Raw genomic sequence first — 18,491 nt, forward strand, 5'->3', positions numbered from 1 at the left:
ACTTGGTCCCCTTGTTCCACAGGTACCCTAGATTGGAAATCCACAGTTGTTGCATTGCTGGTTTGTGTCTTTCCTGCATTATTCCTCTAACACGACTTCTTTGTCCTTAGGGGAACTTTAGTGCACTTTGCACTCACTTTTCAGGGTCTTGGGGAGGGTTATTTTTCTAACTCTCACTATTTTCTAATAGTCCCAGCGACCCTCTACAAGGTCACATAGGTTTGGGGTCCATTCGTGGTTCGCATTCCACTTTTGGAGTATATGGTTTGTGTTGCCCCTATCCCTATGTTTCCCCATTGCATCCTATTGTAACTATACATTGTTTGCACTGTTTTCTAAGACTATACTGCATATTTTTGCTATTGTGTATATATATCTTGTGTATATTTCCTATCCTCTCACTGAGGGTACACTCTGAGATACTTTGGCATATTGTCATAAAAATAAAGTACCTTTATTTTTAGTATAACTGTGTATTGTGTTTTCTTATGATATTGTGCATATGACACTAAGTGGTACTGTGGTAGCTTCACACGTCTCCTAGTTCAGCCTAAGCTGCTCTGCTAAGCTACCATTATCTATCAGCCTAAGCTGCTAGACACCCTATACACTAATAAGGGATAACTGGGCCTGGTGCAAGGTGCAAGTACCCCTTGGTACTCACTACAAGCCAGTCCAGCCTCCTACATTGGTTGTGCAGTGGTGGGATAAGTGCTTTGAGACTACTTACCACTCTTGTCATTGTACTTTTCATAAGAGAAAAATATACAAAACAAGGTCAGTGTATATACACATAGCCAAAAAGTTTTGCATTTCCTCTTTTCACTCTTTTCTAAGTGCTGAAAAGTACTTCTAAACTTTCAAAAAGTTCTTAAAAGTTTTAAAAGTTTTTTTTCTCTGTCTTTCTAAAAGCTCTGACAACATTTTTTATCTTTTACTATCACTTTAACTCTCTCTAAAAATGTCTGGCACAGGCCAAAATGTTGATCTGTCCAAACTTGCATATGATCACCTTAGCTGGAAAGGAGCAAGGAATCTCTGCATAGAGAGAGGTTTGAGTGTAGGGAAGAATCCTTCCTTAGAACTGTTAATTAACATGCTTAGAGTACAGGATAAGGCCATAAGTGCCCAATCTGTAGAAAAAGTAGCTAATGGTTCTCAATCTGATCCAGGGACTCCCCCAGGAAAAGATTCAGGAAAGAAACTTCCTAGCCTGCCCATTACTAGACAGTCTAGCATAGTTGGTAATGATGATGAGCCACACCATATAAATAGTGTTGTCTCACATCATAGCAAAAGCATTTATTCTCACCATACTGGTAGTGATGTTTCTGTTAGCCAAGCTGTTAGGGTGGCTTCTGTAAGGGACAGGTCTCCTTCTGTCCATTCTCACCATACTTCTGTTTCAAGGCATGTCCCTCCCACCCACCCTGATGACAGATTGTTAGAAAGGGAACTCAATAGATTGAGAGTGGAACAAACCAGACTGAAGCTCAAGAAGCAACAGCTGGATTTGGATAGACAGACTTTAGAAGTAGAGAAGGAGAGACAGAAACTGGGTTTAGAAACCCATGGTGGCAGCAGCAGTATTCCCCATAATCATCCTGCAAAAGAGCATGATTCCAGGAATCTGCACAAGATAGTTCCCCCTTATAAGGAGGGGGATGACATTAACAAGTGGTTTGCTGCACTTGAGAGGGCCTGTGTTGTACAGGATGTCCCTCAAAGGCAGTGGGCTGCTATCCTATGGCTATCATTTAGTGGAAAAGGTAGGGATAGGCTCCTTACTGTGAAAGAAATGATGCTAATAATTTCCAAGTTCTTAAGAATGCACTCCTGGATGGTTATGGCTTAACCACTGAACAATACAGGATAAAGTTCAGAGAGACCAAAAAGGAGTCTTCACAAGACTGGGTTGATTTCATTGACCATTCAGTGAAGGCCTTGGAGGGGTGGTTACATGGCAGTAAAGTTACTGATTATGAAAGCCTGTATAACACAATCCTGAGAGAGCATATACTTAATAATTGTGTGTCTGATTTGTTGCACCAGTACCTGGTAGACTCTGATCTGACCTCTCCCCAAGAATTGGGAAAGAAGGCAGACAAATGGGTCAGAACAAGGGTGAACAGAAAAGTTCATACAGGGGGTGACAAAGATGGCAATAAGAAGAAAGATGGTGAAAACTCTCAAGATAAGCATGGGGATAAGGGTAAAACCAAAGATCCCACTTCAAATCTTAAACACTCTTCAGAGGGTGGGGATAAAACTAATTCTTCCTCTTCTTCTCAACCTGCACACATTAAAAAGCCTTGGTGCTTTGTGTGTAAAAACAGAGGCCATAGGCCAGGGGATAAGTCCTGTCCAGGTAAACCCCCTGAGCCTACCACCACTAATACATCAAGCTCTAGTGCCCCTAGCAGTAGTGGTACTAGTGGTGGGACTGCTGGCAACAGTCAAGTTAAGGGTGTAGTTGGGTTCACTTTTGGGTCCATAGTAGAAACTGGGGTAGTCACTCCCAAGACAGTTTCTGTCACACCTAGTGGCATTGGCCTTGCCACACTGGCTGCTTGTCCCCTTACAATGGATAAGTACAGGCAGACAGTTTCAATAAATGGTGTTGAGGCCTTGGCCTACAGGGACACAGGTGCCAGTATCACTTTGGTGACTGAAAACCTAGTGCACCCTGATCAACACATCATTGGACAACAGTATAAGATTATTGATGTCCATAACTCCTCTAAGTATCTTCCCTTAGCTATAATTCAGTTTAGTTGGGGTGGAGTCACTGGCCCTAAGCAGGTGGTGGTATCACCTAGCTTACCTGTAGATTGTCTCTTAGGTAATGACCTAGAGGCCTCAGGTTGGGCTGATGTAGAGTTTTATGCCCATGCAGCCATGCTGGGCATCCCAGAGGAATTGTTCCCTCTCATTTCTACTGAAATGAAAAAGCAAAGGAGAGAAGGCCTGAAAACTCAGGATCCCTCTCCATCAACAGGTAAAAAGGGTATCACAGTATCCCCTAACCACCCTACCATTCAGGATAGCATTCCTGTGGTGGGAGAAACCTCTCCTGGGGTGGCACCTGTTCCAAGGGAATCATCAGCTGGCAAAGCTGGACTCCCTGAGGTGGAAGTACCTCTCTGTGGGATAACTAACATTGGTGAGAAAAAGAGCACCATTTTAGTTAACATGGAGCATCCCTCCAACCCTCCCAGAGAAACTTTAGTGCAGAAACCCTGCACTGCCTCACAACACTTAGGACAGCATCCCTGCCCTAGTGTGGAGCTCATAGGACAGCATCCCTGCCCTGCTCCAACTCAAGAGAAACAGCATCCCTGTTCTCTCTTCCAGCCATATGGACAAAGTTTTTGCCCAGCTATGGCTTTTCTGAGACAGCATCCCTGTCTGGCATTTCCATCATTACAAATAGGTTCAGTGGACAATTCCCACTGCTCTAAACTAAAACTTACTGATAGAAACTCTGAAAATACATCTTCACATTGTTGCTTAGCTAAAAAACTTCAAACAGGGTGGTTTACATCCCCACAGGGAAGTAACCATATAGTGGATGATAAAGGGAGTAACCAGTCTATTGCAGAGCTACTCTCTACTTATCACCACTTAGACAATAAAGTCTCAACTGGCCAAGGTTAGCCTTATTGTCCTTCGTTTGGGGGGGGTTGTGTGAGAAAGTAGCCTCTTTCTAGCCTTGTTACCCCCACTTTAGGCCTGTTTGTGAGTGTATGTCAGGGTGTTTTCACTGTCTCACTGGGATCCTGCCAGCCAGGGCCCAGTGCTCATAGTGAAAACCCTATGTTTTCAGTGTGTTTGTTATGTGTCACTGGGACCCTGCTAGTCAGGACCCCAGTGCTCATAAGTTTGTGGCCTATATGTATGTGTTCCCTGTGTGGTGCCTAACTGTCTCACTGAGGCTCTGCTAACCAGAACCTCAATGGTTATGCTCTCTCATTTCTTTCCAAATTGTCACTAACAGGCTAGTGACCATTTTTACCAATTTACATTGGCTTACTGGAACACCCTTATAATTCCCTAGTATATGGTACTGAGGTACCCAGGGTATTGGGGTTCCAGGAGATCCCTATGGGCTGCAGCATTTCTTTTGCCACCCATAGGGAGCTCTGACAATTCTTACACAGGCCTGCCACTGCAGCCTGAGTGAAATAACGTCCACGTTATTTCACAGCCATTTTACACTGCACTTAAGTAACTTATAAGTCACCTATATGTCTAACCTTTACCTGGTAAAGGTTAGGTGCAAAGTTACTTAGTGTGAGGGCACCCTGGCACTAGCCAAGGTGCCCCCACATTGTTCAGAGCCAATCCCCTGAACTTTGTGAGTGCGGGGACACCATTACACGCGTGCACTACATATACAGGGAGTGCAGAATTATTAGGCAAATGAGTATTTTGACCACATCATCCTCTTTATGCATGTTGTCTTACTCCAAGCTGTATAGGCTCGAAAGCCTACTACCAATTAAGCATATTAGGTGATGTGCATCTCTGTAATGAGAAGGGGTGTGGTCTAATGACATCAACACCCTATATCAGGTGTGCATAATTATTAGGCAACTTCCTTTCCTTTGGCAAAATGGGTCAAAAGAAGGACTTGACAGGCTCCGAAAAGTCAAAAATAGTGAGATATCTTGCAGAGGGATGCAGCACTCTTAAAATTGCAAAGCTTCTGAAGCGTGATCATCGAACAATCAAGCGTTTAATTCAAAATAGTCAACAGGGTCGCAAGAAGCGTGTGGAAAAACCAAGGCGCAAAATAACTGCCCATGAACTGAGAAAAGTCAAGCGTGCAGCTGCCACGATGCCACTTGCCACCAGTTTGGCCATATTTCAGAGCTGCAACATCACTGGAGTGCCCAAAAGCACAAGGTGTGCAATACTCAGAGACATGGCCAAGGTAAGAAAGGCTGAAAGACGACCACCACTGAACAAGACACACAAGCTGAAACGTCAAGACTGGGCCAAGAAATATCTCAAGACTGATTTTCTAAGGTTTTATGGACTGATGAAATGAGAGTGAGTCTTGATGGGCCAGATGGATGGGCCCGTGGCTGGATTGGTAAAGGGCAGAGAGCTCCAGTCCGACTCAGACGCCAGCAAGGTGGAGGTGGAGTACTGGTTTGGGCTGGTATCATCAAAGATGAGCTTGTGGGGCCTTTTCGGGTTGAGGATGGAGTCAAGCTCAACTCCCAGTCCTACTGCCAGTTCCTGGTAGACACCTTCTTCAAGCAGTGGTACAGGAAGAAGTCTGCATCCTTCAAGAAAAACATGATTTGCATGCAGGACAATGCTCCATCACACGCGTCCAAGTACTCCACAGCGTGGCTGGCAAGAAAGGGTATAAAAGAAGGAAATCTAATGACATGGCCTCCTTGTTCACCTGATCTGAACCCCATTGAGAACCTGTGGTCCATCATCAAATGTGAGATTTACAAGGAGGGAAAACAGTACACCTCTCTGAACAGTGTCTGGGAGGCTGTGGTTGCTGCTGCACGCAATGTTGATGGTGAACAGATCAAAACACTGACAGAATCCATGGATGGCAGGCTTTTGAGTGTCCTTGCAAAGAAAGATGGCTATATTGGTCACTGATTTGTTTTTGTTTTGTTTTTGAATGTCAGAAATGTATATTTGTGAATGTTGAGATGTTATATTGGTTTCACTGGTAATAATAAATAATTGAAATGGGTATATATTTGTTTTTTGTTAAGTTGCCTAATAATTATGCACAGTAATAGTCACCTGCACACACAGATATCCCCCTAACATAGCTAAAACTAAAAACAAACTAAAAACTACTTCCAAAAATATTCAGCTTTGATATTAATGAGTTTTTTGGGTTCATTGAGAACATGGTTGTTGTTCAATAATAAAATTAATCCTCAAAAATACAACTTGCCTAATAATTCTGCACTCCCTGTAGGTCACTACCTATATGTAGCTTCACAATGGTAACTCCGAATATGGCCATGTAACATGTCTATGATCATGGAATTGCCCCCTCTATGCCATCCTGGCATTGTTGGTACAATTCCATGATCCCAGTGGTCTGTAGCACAGACCCTGGTACTGCCAAACTGCCCTTCCTGGGGTTTCACTGTAGCTGCTGCTGCTGCCAACCCCTCTGACAGGCATCTGCCCTCCTGGGGTCCAGCCAGGCCTGGCCCAGGATGGCAGAACAAAGAACTCCCTCTGAGAGAGGGTGTGACACCCTCTCCCTTTGGAAAATGGTGTGAAGGCAGGGGAGGAGTAGCCTCCCCCAGCCTCTGGAAATGCTTTGTTGGGCACAGATGTGCCCAATTCTGCATAAGCCAGTCTACACCGGTTCAGGGACCCCTTAGCCCCTGCTCTGGCGCGAAACTGGACAAAGGAAAGGGGAGTGACCACTCCCCTGACCTGCACCTCCCCTGGGAGGTGTCCAGAGCTCCTCCAGTGTGCTCCAGACCTCTGCCATCTTGGAAACAGAGGTGCTGCTGGCACACTGGACTGCTCTGAGTGGCCAGTGCCACCAGGTGACATCAGAGACTCCTTGTGATAGGCTCCTTCAGGTGTTGCTAGCCTATCCTCTCTCCTAGGTAGCCAAACCCTCTTTTCTGGCTATTTAGGGTCTCTGTCTCTGGGGAAACTTTAGATAACGAATGCAAGAGCTCATCCGAGTTCCTCTGCATCTCTCTCTTCACCTTCTGATAAGGAATCGACTGCTGACCGCGCTGGAAGCCTGCAAACCTGCAACATAGTAGCAAAGACGACTACTGCAACTCTGTAACGCTGATCCTGCCGCCTTCTCGACTGTTTTCCTGCTTGTGCATGCTGTGGGGGTAGTCTGCCTCCTCTCTGCACCAGAAGCTCCGAAGAAATCTCCGGTGGGTCGACGGAATCTTCCCCCTGCAACCGCAGGCACCAAAAAGCTGCATAACCGGTCCCTTGGGTCTCCTCTCAGTACGACAAGCGAGGTCCCTCGAATCCATCGACTCTGTCCAAGTGACCCCCACAGTCCAGTGACTCTTCAGTCCAAGTTTGGTGGAGGCAAGTCATTGCCTCACCTCGCTGGGCTGCATTGCTGGGAACCGCGACTTTGCAGCTACTCCAACCCCTGTGCACTTCCGGTGGAAATCCTTTGTGCACAGCCAAGCCTGGGTCCACGGCACTCTAACCTGCATTGCACGACTTTCTAAGTTGGTCTCCGGCGACGTGGGACTCCTTTGTGCAACTTCGGCGAGCACCGTTTCACGCATCCTTGTAGTGCCTGTTTTTGGCACTTTTCCGGGTGCTACCGGCCTCAGAGAGGGCTCCTTGTCTTGCTCGACGTCTCGTCTCTCTGCTGGTCCAATTTGCGACCTCCTGGTCTCTCCTGGGCCTCAGCAGCGTCCAAAAACGCTAACCGCACGATTTGCAGCTAGCAAGGTTTGTTAGTGTTCTTTCGGCGGGAAAACACTTCTGCACGACTCTCCATGGCGAGAGGGATCCGTCCACCAAAGGGGAAGTCTCTAGCCCTTTTCGTTCCTGCAGAAACCTCAGCTTCTTCTGTCCAGTAGAAGCTTCTTTGCACCCGCAGCTGGCATTTCCTGGGCATCTGCCCATCTCCGACTTGCTTGTGACTTTTGGACTTGGTCCCCTTGTTCCACAGGTACCCTAGATTGGAAATCCACAGTTGTTGCATTGCTGGTTTGTGTCTTTCCTGCATTATTCCTCTAACACGACTTCTTTGTCCTTAGGGGAACTTTAGTGCACTTTGCACTCACTTTTCAGGGTCTTGGGGAGGGTTATTTTTCTAACTCTCACTATTTTCTAATAGTCCCAGCGACCCTCTACAAGGTCACATAGGTTTGGGGTCCATTCGTGGTTCGCATTCCACTTTTGGAGTATATGGTTTGTGTTGCCCCTATCCCTATGTTTCCCCATTGCATCCTATTGTAACTATACATTGTTTGCACTGTTTTCTAAGACTATACTGCATATTTTTGCTATTGTGTATATATATCTTGTGTATATTTCCTATCCTCTCACTGAGGGTACACTCTAAGATACTTTGGCATATTGTCATAAAAATAAAGATCCTTTATTTTTAGTATAACTGTGTATTGTGTTTTCTTATGATATTGTGCATATGACACTAAGGGGGTCATTTTGACCGTCCGCCAAGGTACCGCCGCTGAATGACCGCACCGCGGTCAAAAGACCGCGGCGGCCATTCAGACATTTCCTCTGGGCCGGCGGGCGCTCTCCAAAAGAGCGCCCGCCAGCCCAGAGGAAATGCCCCTGCAACGAGGACGCCGGCTCAGAATTGAGCCGGCGTAGTTGCAGGGGTGCGACGGGTGCAGTTGCACCCGTCGCGTATTTCAGTGTCTGCTTAGCAGACACTGAAATACTTTGCGGGGCCCTCTTACGGGGGCCCCTGCAGTGTCCATGCCATGGGCATGGGCACTGCAGGGGCCCCCAGGGGCCCCGCGGCACCCCCTACCGCCATCCTGTTCCTGGCGGGAGACCCGCCAGGAACAGGATGGCGGTAGGGGGTGTCAGAATCCCCATGGCTGCGGAGCGCGCTCCGCACCCATGGAGGATTCTGAAGGGCAGTGGTAAACCGGCGGGAGACCGCCGGTTTACCCTTTCTGACCGCGGCTGAACCGCAGCGGTCAGAATGCCCTCGGGAGCACCGCCAGCCTGTTGGCGGTGCTCCTGTGGTCGGTGGCCCTGGCGGCCGGTGGTACTGTAGGAGCTTCACACGTCTCCTAGTTCAGCCTAAGCTGCTCTGCTAAGCTACCATTATCTATCAGCCTAAGCTGCTAGACACCCTATACACTAATAAGGGATAACTGGGCCTGGTGCAAGTACCCCTTGGTACTCACTACAAGCCAGTCCAGCTTCCTACAGTAACCTGGTTACTGAATCGCAAAACGGGTTTGCGACTCGCAATTAGGAAGGGGTGTTCCCTTCCTAATTGCGACTCGCAGTGCAATGTAGGATTGTTTTGTGACTGCGAACGCGGTCGCAAAACAATTGCAGTTTGCACCCATTTCAAATGGGTGCTAACCCATTCACAAAAAGAAAGGGCTCCCCATGGGACCCTTTCCCCGTTGTGAATGGCACTGTAAACATTTTTAAGGTTAACACATTTAAGGAAAACGGGCTGCATTACAAAAAAAAAAAATTGCTTTATTGAGAAGCAGTCACAGACATGTTGGTCTGCTGTCTCCAGCAGGCCACCGTCCCTGTGAGGGTCGCCATTCCCAAGGGGGTCGCAAATTGCGACCTACCTCATGAATAGACACCATCCTACATTCGGATTTGCGACTCGCAAATTGCGAGTCGCAAATCTGAACCTACGTACATGTGGCCTTAAGTGTATTCCTACCACAAGAGCATATTTAGAGAGCACGAGCACCTGCTTGCTATTTGTGTTCTGCTGCACTTAGCACAAAATGCACCCTTGCATCCATCTTGGGTGTAAAGGGTTCATTTTGCACTAAGAAAATAGGGCTAAATGTGGGAGAAAGTTGGGGGAAAATCCTACCCCTGAGCACATTTAGCAAGCGGTTGCTCATGCTCGCTATTCATGTTCTGTTGCGTTTTGGAGGCACAGGGGCATTCCTTCTCAAAGAAATAGCACTAAACAAAGAAATACTCTTCTTGCTTAATTCTGCGTAAACCCACTGGATTCTTGAGTAACTGCATGATTATGCTACTCGGAATCACATGCGTTACACCCATCCCTAAAGAAAAGGTCTGTTAAGTCTCCCCTAATCATGTTTAGGGCATGTGTAGAAGGTCATGTACACATCTATGCCTGCCTGTGGTTGAGTACGAGATCGTAGTACATGTCTAGCAATGTGGATGATGGAGTTTGCTTCAAGGCAAGTGTTCCTCTGGGCTGAGGAGATTGCCTCCGTTCAGTTGAAGATTCCACAGTATTTCTTCAAGATTCTGCATCTCTGAGGAATTTCGCCCTGTTTCCTGCATACATGCGGCACCTGTAGAATCTCTTGAAGTGATGAACTAAGTGAACAGCTGTGTTCTGCACCACTTAAAGCTTCATAAGAGCTAGCAGGAAGCCCAAGTAGCAAGCCCAAGTAGCAAGTGTTGCCATCATCAAGCCTAGACATAAATAAGCTGAGCTTTCGAATGGTCAGGTTGCAGGAGGATCCAAGTAGCAAGTGTTTGCATCATCAAGCCTAGATACAATACCAGCATTCATCACCAGAGTTCCATGATGAAGGAGAAGGAATGGTAGAATCTTCTGCAGCTAACCATCTGGAGAAAACAAATTATGTGAAAAGCTTAAGATCTTTGTTGAAGAGGAAACCTTAGCTTTTCACAGAAATGACAAGGGTGAGGACTTCACCCAAACAAACATGTCAAAGGGACGGTGTCCGTAGAGATTCCAGGCCGTAAAAAGCATTTCCATTATGGAAGTATTACCTTTTAAAAATGTTCATTCATCCACCCTAGAATTAAGGAGAAACATCTGTAGAGGATGTCCTGGATGTGAGATATAGGCTTGCCACATCTTACAAGGGGGTTGGTGTCGACTGCATAAGATACCATGTTGCCTCAACATGCCCTGATATTTACAGGGTCAAATATTAGTTGAAAAGAATGGGAGATAATGAGGAACCGTGCTGGACTCTGCAGGTGGGAGTAGATTCCGTATAGCCAGGTGGCAAAACCAAAGTAGGACAACTGCATGCCCTAATCATTAAGTGCTCATACCCTCTGTGACTGCAGATCCCTCTAAAATTCAGAGGCTGCAGATAATTCCATTGGTTGGCTGGTCATAAAGCACTAGGACTTTTGATCACTAGTGGATTCCAGGACTTCTTGTCTTTCAAAGAACAAGCTCCAGACCACTATTGCTAAGACTGCGTTCTTGGGAGTCAGATCCGAATCAGAGGCCATTGGGCAGGCCTGGGCTACTGGGCCTCAACTGTGGGGTTTGGGGGTCATTTGCCTGCTGTGATTCTGCAAACTGAGCCAAGAATCAACCATGCTGCCCTTTGCTCTTGAGGTAGCAAGGGTGAGCAGTCACAGGCTTCTTAAGAAGGTAGCGAGGGAGAGAAGAGCTCAGAACTCAACAGACACAATCATGCAATACTCGCTGCTTATCACTTCTGGAGAAAAGAAGGAACTTTAATCACACAGAAGAACTAAATAACAGACGGTTTTCTTGGAATACCAATTAGGTTTCAGTCCTGCTTATGCTCTCCAGTGGCCCCCCTATCAATACTGTTCCTGGTAATCCAATCAATATACTCTCTGGTATGCTGAAGGTATGGGCATAGATGTGGAAAAATAACAGATTACTTACTTTTTACCCCCATTGGTTAGAGGGGTAAATCAGTTCAATAGTTCTCATCCTTCGCATTGAAGCGGGTCAAGAGCCTCAAGTCTTTGCACCTGATTCCTCGGTTCACAGTGCAGTCCCTTGTTCTGAACTCAGGCTAAGGCCCACTTTACCTACTCAATAGTACCGCAGACCACACGCTGCGGCAGCCGCAGTCTGAGTCCACACCCTAGTGGTGGCTCTTCAGGGAGGTGGCCTTGGGGAAGGATTACTTTCAGAGCAGGATAACTGGACGACACTGACGTGTCTGGTCTAGTGCAGTAGCATTAAATCTTTGGCAATTTCCCCCCTTCTGGCTGGTGATAGGGTGAACCTGGCACCCAGAGAATGCAATTCCAGCCAATTCGGCATCTGTGTTGCGCCTTTGCCATTTGCAGCCTTTCGGGCCAATTGGCTCGACGACGGCTCTGTAGACGGCTCTTCTGCAGATTCTGTAGTGGCAGCACCAGCTCTCTGGTCCTCCAGAAACACAATGACCTTTTCTTCCTGGACGTTTCTCTGCAGAGCCAAGTGCACTCCTTCCCTCTCGCAGCAAGCAGGTTTCTAGGTGCTAGGCAGAACCCCAGCTTCTCTAGCAGACTTCGGGTGATGTTCCCTCATCTCCAGGTTATTGGTTGTCATGCTGATATCAGCCCTGCTTACACAGAAGCCCTTGGGGTCCTCTGCAGAGCTCTCCCTTCCTTGGCCCTGAAGAGCTTGGGACTGGAACCAAGTGGATGTGGATCCAATATTTAACGCTTCAGAACTGGGTTGGGGTGGTTCTCATCCAAATGTTATTTCCAGGCTGATCCTCATTCACAGCGTTTGTGCAAAGTGATGGCTCTCACAGCAGGCAGCAATCTGTCTGGCTCCAACCAGTGGTACCCAAAACATGGGACAATAAATTGCGGGTTCTGTGCACTGGCTTTCATCAGACTTTCTGAAGCAGTAATTGGACACAGGCAAAAGAGGCAGGCAAGGCCGAGAAACTTCCTTACTTTAAACAACACACACTGCAAACCCATCTTCATCCTGCCATATATTGACTGCCAGTGCTTAGGAAGAAGACTCTTGCTAACCAGGGGCCCCTTTCCAAAGGCAGTTCAGTCTCCATCCTCCTCACTTCAGTGTCTGAGTCTCCACCCTCTGGCCACAGAAATGCAGGTAAAACACTTCCTCTGTCTGGGAAACCTACCTTCACCCTCCATCTATGCCATGCAAAACCGGGGCATCCAGAATGAAACCCTGTGGTTTCGGTACTCAGACACTCAGAGTTCTACTACCATATCAGTGCTTTACACTCACTGCACATACCTGCGCATGGAATGTTAGTGCAAGGTCTGGGTCTAACACAACAACTGACCCTTTACTCAAAAGCAGTCAGAGGGCAGCTCCTTCATTAGGCAGAGACACTATAAGTTTACAAAGCATGGTGCCCTGCCAGGGCAAGGGCAGGATTCCATTTCCCAATATGAAGGGGTGTCTGGTGTGGCTCTCCAGGTCACAGGATAGGGTCTGGGCCTTCATTATCGGGTATGGGTCTAGGCATTTGAGTGCACACTAGAGTAGCATAATGCTAGGGAAATAGCAAAGTCAGGATACCAGTTTTCAAAGGCAGTTGGGCATTTAGGGCCGGGGTATATGCCCATTTATCAAGAAGGGGACATTTCAGGTAAGTACGGCCATTGTCTTTATGACTGCTATCTCCTTTCCAGGCGAGTGATATGCCTAGACCTAGAGTGCTGCTGTGACTGGCCTGCATTTCTGAGAAAATGCTGGATTACATACCAATTACACATGCACATGTACAGCACGCACATTCATCCCTTGGGACACCTTGTCTCTGCACTACAGGCGTTTATTGTTACCCAACTCAATGGTGTTCATTTTATCAACCTCAGAGTGATGAAAGGCTGAGTGAATTTGAACTTGTGGCAATGAGGTCAAACCCAGGTTTGTGGGCTAGATGCATTAGTCCTCTGTGCCCCACAGAGAACATGTTCTGAGAGGAGAACCGGTTTACCAGCCACGTCCAAAGGCCAGTTAACTGTAAGAAACTGTGGGACTCGTGGTTGGACTTCAGCTCTTCAGTGTGAGAAAGTAGCCTCTTTCTAGCCTTGTTACCCCCACTTTTGGCCTGTTTGTGAGTGTATGTCAGGGTGTTTTCACTGTCTCACTGGGATCCTGCTAGCCAGGGCCCAGTACTCATAGTGAAAACCCTATGTTTTCAGTATGTTTGTTATGTGTCACTGGGACCCTGCTAGTCAGGACCCCAGTGCTCATAAGTTTGTGGCCTATATGTGTGTGTTCCCTGTGTGGTGCCTAACTGTCTCACTGAGGCTCTGCTAACCAGAACCTCAGTGGTTATGCTCTCTCTTTACAAATTGTCACTAACAGGCTAGTGACCAATTTCACCAATTTACATTGGCATACTGGAACACCCTTATAATTCCCTAGTATATGGTACTGAGGTACCCAGGGTATTGGGGTTCCAGGAGATCCCTATGGGCTGCAGCATTTCTTTTGCCACCCATAGGGAGCTCTGACAATTCTTACACAGGCCTGCCACTGCAGCCTGAGTGAAATAACGTCCACGTTATTTCACAGCCATTTTACACTGCACTTAAGTAACTTATAAGTCACCTATATGTCTAACCGTTACCCGTTACCCCTCAGACAGGTTTCTGCCCTCCTGGGGTCCAGCCAGGCTTGGCCCAGGAAGGCAGAACAAAGGACTTCCTCAGAGAGAGGGTGTTACACCCTCTCCCTTTGGAAAAAGGTGTTCAGGCAGGGGAGGAGTAGCCTCCCCCAGCCTCTGGAAATGCTTTCATGGGCACACATGGTGCCCATTTCTGCATAAGCCAGTCTACACCGGTTCAGGGACCCCTCAGCCCTGCTCTGGCGCGAAACTGGACAAAGGAAAGGTGAGTGACCACTCCCCTGACCTGCACCTCCCCTGGGAGGTGCCCAGAGCTCCTCCAGTGTGCTCCAGACCTCTGCCATCTTGGAAACAGAGGTGCTGCTGGCACACTGGACTGCTCTGAGTGGCCAGGGCCAGCAGGTGACGTCAGAGACTCCTTCTGATAGGCTCCTTCAGGTGTTGCTAGCCTATCTTCTCTCCTAAGTAGCCAAACCCTCTTTTCTGGCTATTTAGGGTCTCTGCTTTGGGGAATTCCTTAGATAACGAATGCAAGAGCTCATCAGAGTTCCTCTGCATCTCTCTCTTCACCTTCTGCCAAGGAATCGACTGCTGACCGCGCTGGACGCCTGCAAAACTGCAACAAAGTAGCGAAGATGACTACTGCAACTCTGTAACGCTGATCCTGCCGCCTTCTCGACTGTTTTCCTGGTGGTGCATGCTGTGGGGGCAGTCTGCCTCCTCTCTGCACTAGAAGCTCCGAAGAAATCTCCAGTGGGTCGACGGAATCTTCCCCCTGCAAACGCAGGCACCAAAGAACTGCATCACTGGTCCCATGGGTCTCCTCTCAGCACGATGAGCGAGGTCCCTTGAATCCAGCAACTCTGTCCAAGTGACTCCCACAGTCCAGTGACTCTTCAGTCCAAGTTTGGTGGGGGTAAGTCCTTGCCTCCCCACGCCAGACTGCATTGCTGGGAACCGCGTCTTTTGCAGCTACTCCGGCCTCTGTGCACTTCCGGCGGAAATCCTTTGTGCACAGCCAAGCATGGGTCTACGGCACTCTAACCTGCATTGCACGACCTCCTAAGTTGTCCTCCGGCGGCGTGGGACTCCTTTGTGCAACTTCGGGTGAGCACCGTTTCACTCCTCCTTGTAGTGCCTGTTCCGGCACTTCTGCGGGTGCTGCCTGCTTCTGAGAGGGCTCCTTGTCCTGCTGGACGCCCCCTCTGTCCTCTGACGCAATTGGCGACATCTTGGTCCCTCCTGGGCCACTGCAGCATCCAAAAACCCTAACCGCACGATTTGCAGCTAGCAAGGCTTGTTGGCGGTCTTCAGGAAAACACTTCTGCACGACTCTCCACGGCGTGGGGGGATCCATCCTCCAAAGGGGAAGTCTCTAGCCCTTGTCGTTCCTGCAGAATCCTTAGCTTCTACTGTCCAGTAGCAGCTTCTTTGCACCCACAGCTGGCATTTCCTGGGCATCTGCCCATCTAAGACTTGCTTGTGACTTTTGGACTGGGTCCCCTTGTTCCACAGGTACCTTCGACTGGAAATCCATCGTTGTTGCATTGCTGGTTTGTGTCTTTCCTGCAGAATTCCCCTATCACGACTTCTATGTCCTCTGGGGAACTTTAGTGCACTTTGCACTCACTTTTCAGGGTCTTGGGGTGGGCTATTTTTCTAACCCTCACTGTTTTCTTACAGTCCCAGCGACCCTCTACAAGTTCGCATAGGTTTGGGGTCCATTCGTGGTTCGCATTCCACTTTTGGAGTATATGGTTTGTGTTGCCCCTATCCCTATGTGTCCCCATTGCATCCTATTGTAACTATACCTTGTTTGCACTGTTTTCTAAGACTATACTGCATATTTTTGGTATTGTGTACATATATCTTGTGTATATTTGCTATCCTCATACTGAGGGTACTCACTGAGATACTTTTGGCATATTGTCATAAAAATAAAGTACCTTTATTTTTAGTATATCTGTGTATTGTGTTTTCTTATGATATTGTGCATATGACACTAGTGGTACTGTAGGAGCTTCACTCGTCTCCTAGTTCAGCCTAAGCTGCTCTGCTAAGCTACCATTATCTATCAGCCTAAGCTGCTAGACACCCTATACACTAATAAGGGATACCTGGGCCTGGTGCAAGGTGTAAGTACCCCTTGGTACTCACTACAAGCAAGTCCAGCCTCATACATTCAGGAAATGAGGTTTTCTCAAGAGTCATTCAGGAAGCCATCTAGCATCGTCATCTGCTGTTGGACATTACTACTATGGTCTAGTGTTGTGGACATTAAGGGTAAACCTACTTCGTATGGACCTGCTTTGTCCATGACTCCACCGTGTTGCAGAGAAACTGAGTGTATCTTTTGGCTGTGTAAAGATACCTTGAGAATTTACTTGGTTTCACCCCTGGGACTGGGTAGAGAAGTACCTGCAGGAAGTCACCCTGGATCCAGAAAAAGTTGACTAGATCCTTCAGTCCATGCATCTCAGCCTCCAGTCGCTACCTCTGTGCGCCCTTCATACCTGTGCGCCCTTCAAATCAGGTGTGACAACCTCTCTCAGAATTCTGATTTCCTGGCACCAAAACTAGCTATTACTCTCATCAGCATGAGGACTCCAGCATGCCCAGTCATCATGCCCAGAAGGATATCATTTTGCTTGCCAGGCTTAGGTGTTTAGTTTGTTATTTTGGGTAGCCTTTGGTATTTTGGGTGAGGGCAGGAGGGCATAACGTTTTTTGGGTCTACAGTGATTACTTTTAGGTGCAGTGAAACAAGTTGACCTGACAGAGCCAGTAACTAAAAGCAAAACTACTGTTGTGCAAGAAAGGAGATATGCCTGCCTCTTTGAGTAACATATTTAACATCTTTGAAGTACAACTTAATGAGACTAAGATGCCACTATCTCTGCATTCTTTCCCCAGGATCGTGGGTGTTTCTGGGGTTCTGAATTTCAGAATCTCCAATTGTATGTTTCGGCTTCGTGAGCACCTTCTATTGGACCTTCAACTGGACAGCATGCGCCATACTGCCCCATGTTAAATCTTTTTGTAGCCCTTAGGGCAGAAGTGCCATAATGGTGCATGCAGTAGTATCTCAGATCAGAAAATTGGGAGGGACTTCAGGATTTTTTGGCTAATTATACTTTGTTGTAAGGTATATTTTTCCACTATATATTAAAGTACTTTTCTTTTTTAGAGCACTTACTAGGCATCAGTTATGAGGAAGTACTCAAGGTTTTACAGCTGCTTGACTGTCTAAGCCTGACTGCTTCCTCAAGCAAGATTTGGAGGCTACATTGCAAGTGAGAGCCAAGTGCCAGAGAGTGGACACATGGTCATTTCAGTTTGGAGTCCAGTAGCACTATAGTCCAGTACCCTTCGATAGCCATTGGACCACCATGAGCCAGGTTCTCACTGTGGTGTTCTTTGAACACCACAGGCTCACCGGCCCAGACTCACTTTCTTGAGTGAGATGAGCACAGATTACTTATCTGCTTCACCAGAGCTTTATTTGAGCCAGTGGTTTCTAGTGCTCGGCACCAGCCCTTAATTATCAAGGTAACTCTGGAAAATTTTCAAATAGATCCCATCAGACTGCTGCAGGCCAGTCGCCCATGCCTTAGTAACAACAAAGCTGGACTACGGCAAAGCTCTCTACGCTGGCACCACGATGAGAAACATCAAAAAGCTGCAACTCATCCAGAACGCAGCTGCCAGACTTGTCACCTTAAAGCCACTCCACAATATTTTCCGGGCCTGATAAGGTCACCCAAAGAACATATCTCCCAGCACCTGAGGACCCTCCACTGGCTCCTGATAGAAAAATGAATTACCTTCAAGCTACTCACCCACACGTACAAAGCAATACACAACGTCAGAACGGCATACTTGAATCACCGCGTCTCCTTTCACACCCCCGCCAGATCACTCCACTCCGCTCAACTGGCCCTGGCCACTATCCCACACATTAAAAAAACACCGGAGGATGATTCTTCACCTACATCGCAGCAAAGAGCTGGAACAACCTGCAAGGTCCGACAACGTCCATCGCTCACCATCCTTAGGAAGAACCTCAAATTGTGGCTCTTCGGTTGAGGCGCCACACTCCTCTCCATCCCCCAACCCAGCGCCTTGAGACCATCACGGGTGAGTGGCCGTGCCGTACAAAAACTGATACATTGACTGATTGACCAGCAAAGACAACTTTGAGAGATCAGTAGAGACAGCATGGAGTAACCAGCCAAGACAGCATGGGGAGACCAGCAGAGACAACCTCTAGAGACCAGCAGAGACAGCATGAGGAGACCAGCAGAGACAGTACGAGGAGACCAGCAGAGACAACATGGGGAGACTGGCAAAGAGAGGACAGGAAGACCAGCAGAGAGAGCTAGGGTGGGCCAGCTGAGCAAGCAGGGGGAAACTAGCAGAGATATCATGCAGATGCCAGCAGAAACAGCATGTGGAGACCAGCAGAGACAGCATGGG

At 47.7% G+C, this 18,491-nt stretch overlaps 1 protein-coding gene across 1 annotated transcript in view; it reads right to left on the reverse strand.

The window, feature by feature from the left end:
• LOC138283039 (uncharacterized) overlaps positions 1-18,491 on the reverse strand; it is a 121,035-nt gene that overhangs the window by 52,890 nt on the left and 49,654 nt on the right. The gene's annotated exons all lie outside the window — the stretch shown is intronic.

The sequence above is a fragment of the Pleurodeles waltl genome, chromosome 2_2 (assembly GCF_031143425.1).
Source record: "Pleurodeles waltl isolate 20211129_DDA chromosome 2_2, aPleWal1.hap1.20221129, whole genome shotgun sequence".
Lineage (NCBI taxonomy): Eukaryota > Metazoa > Chordata > Amphibia > Caudata > Salamandridae > Pleurodeles > Pleurodeles waltl.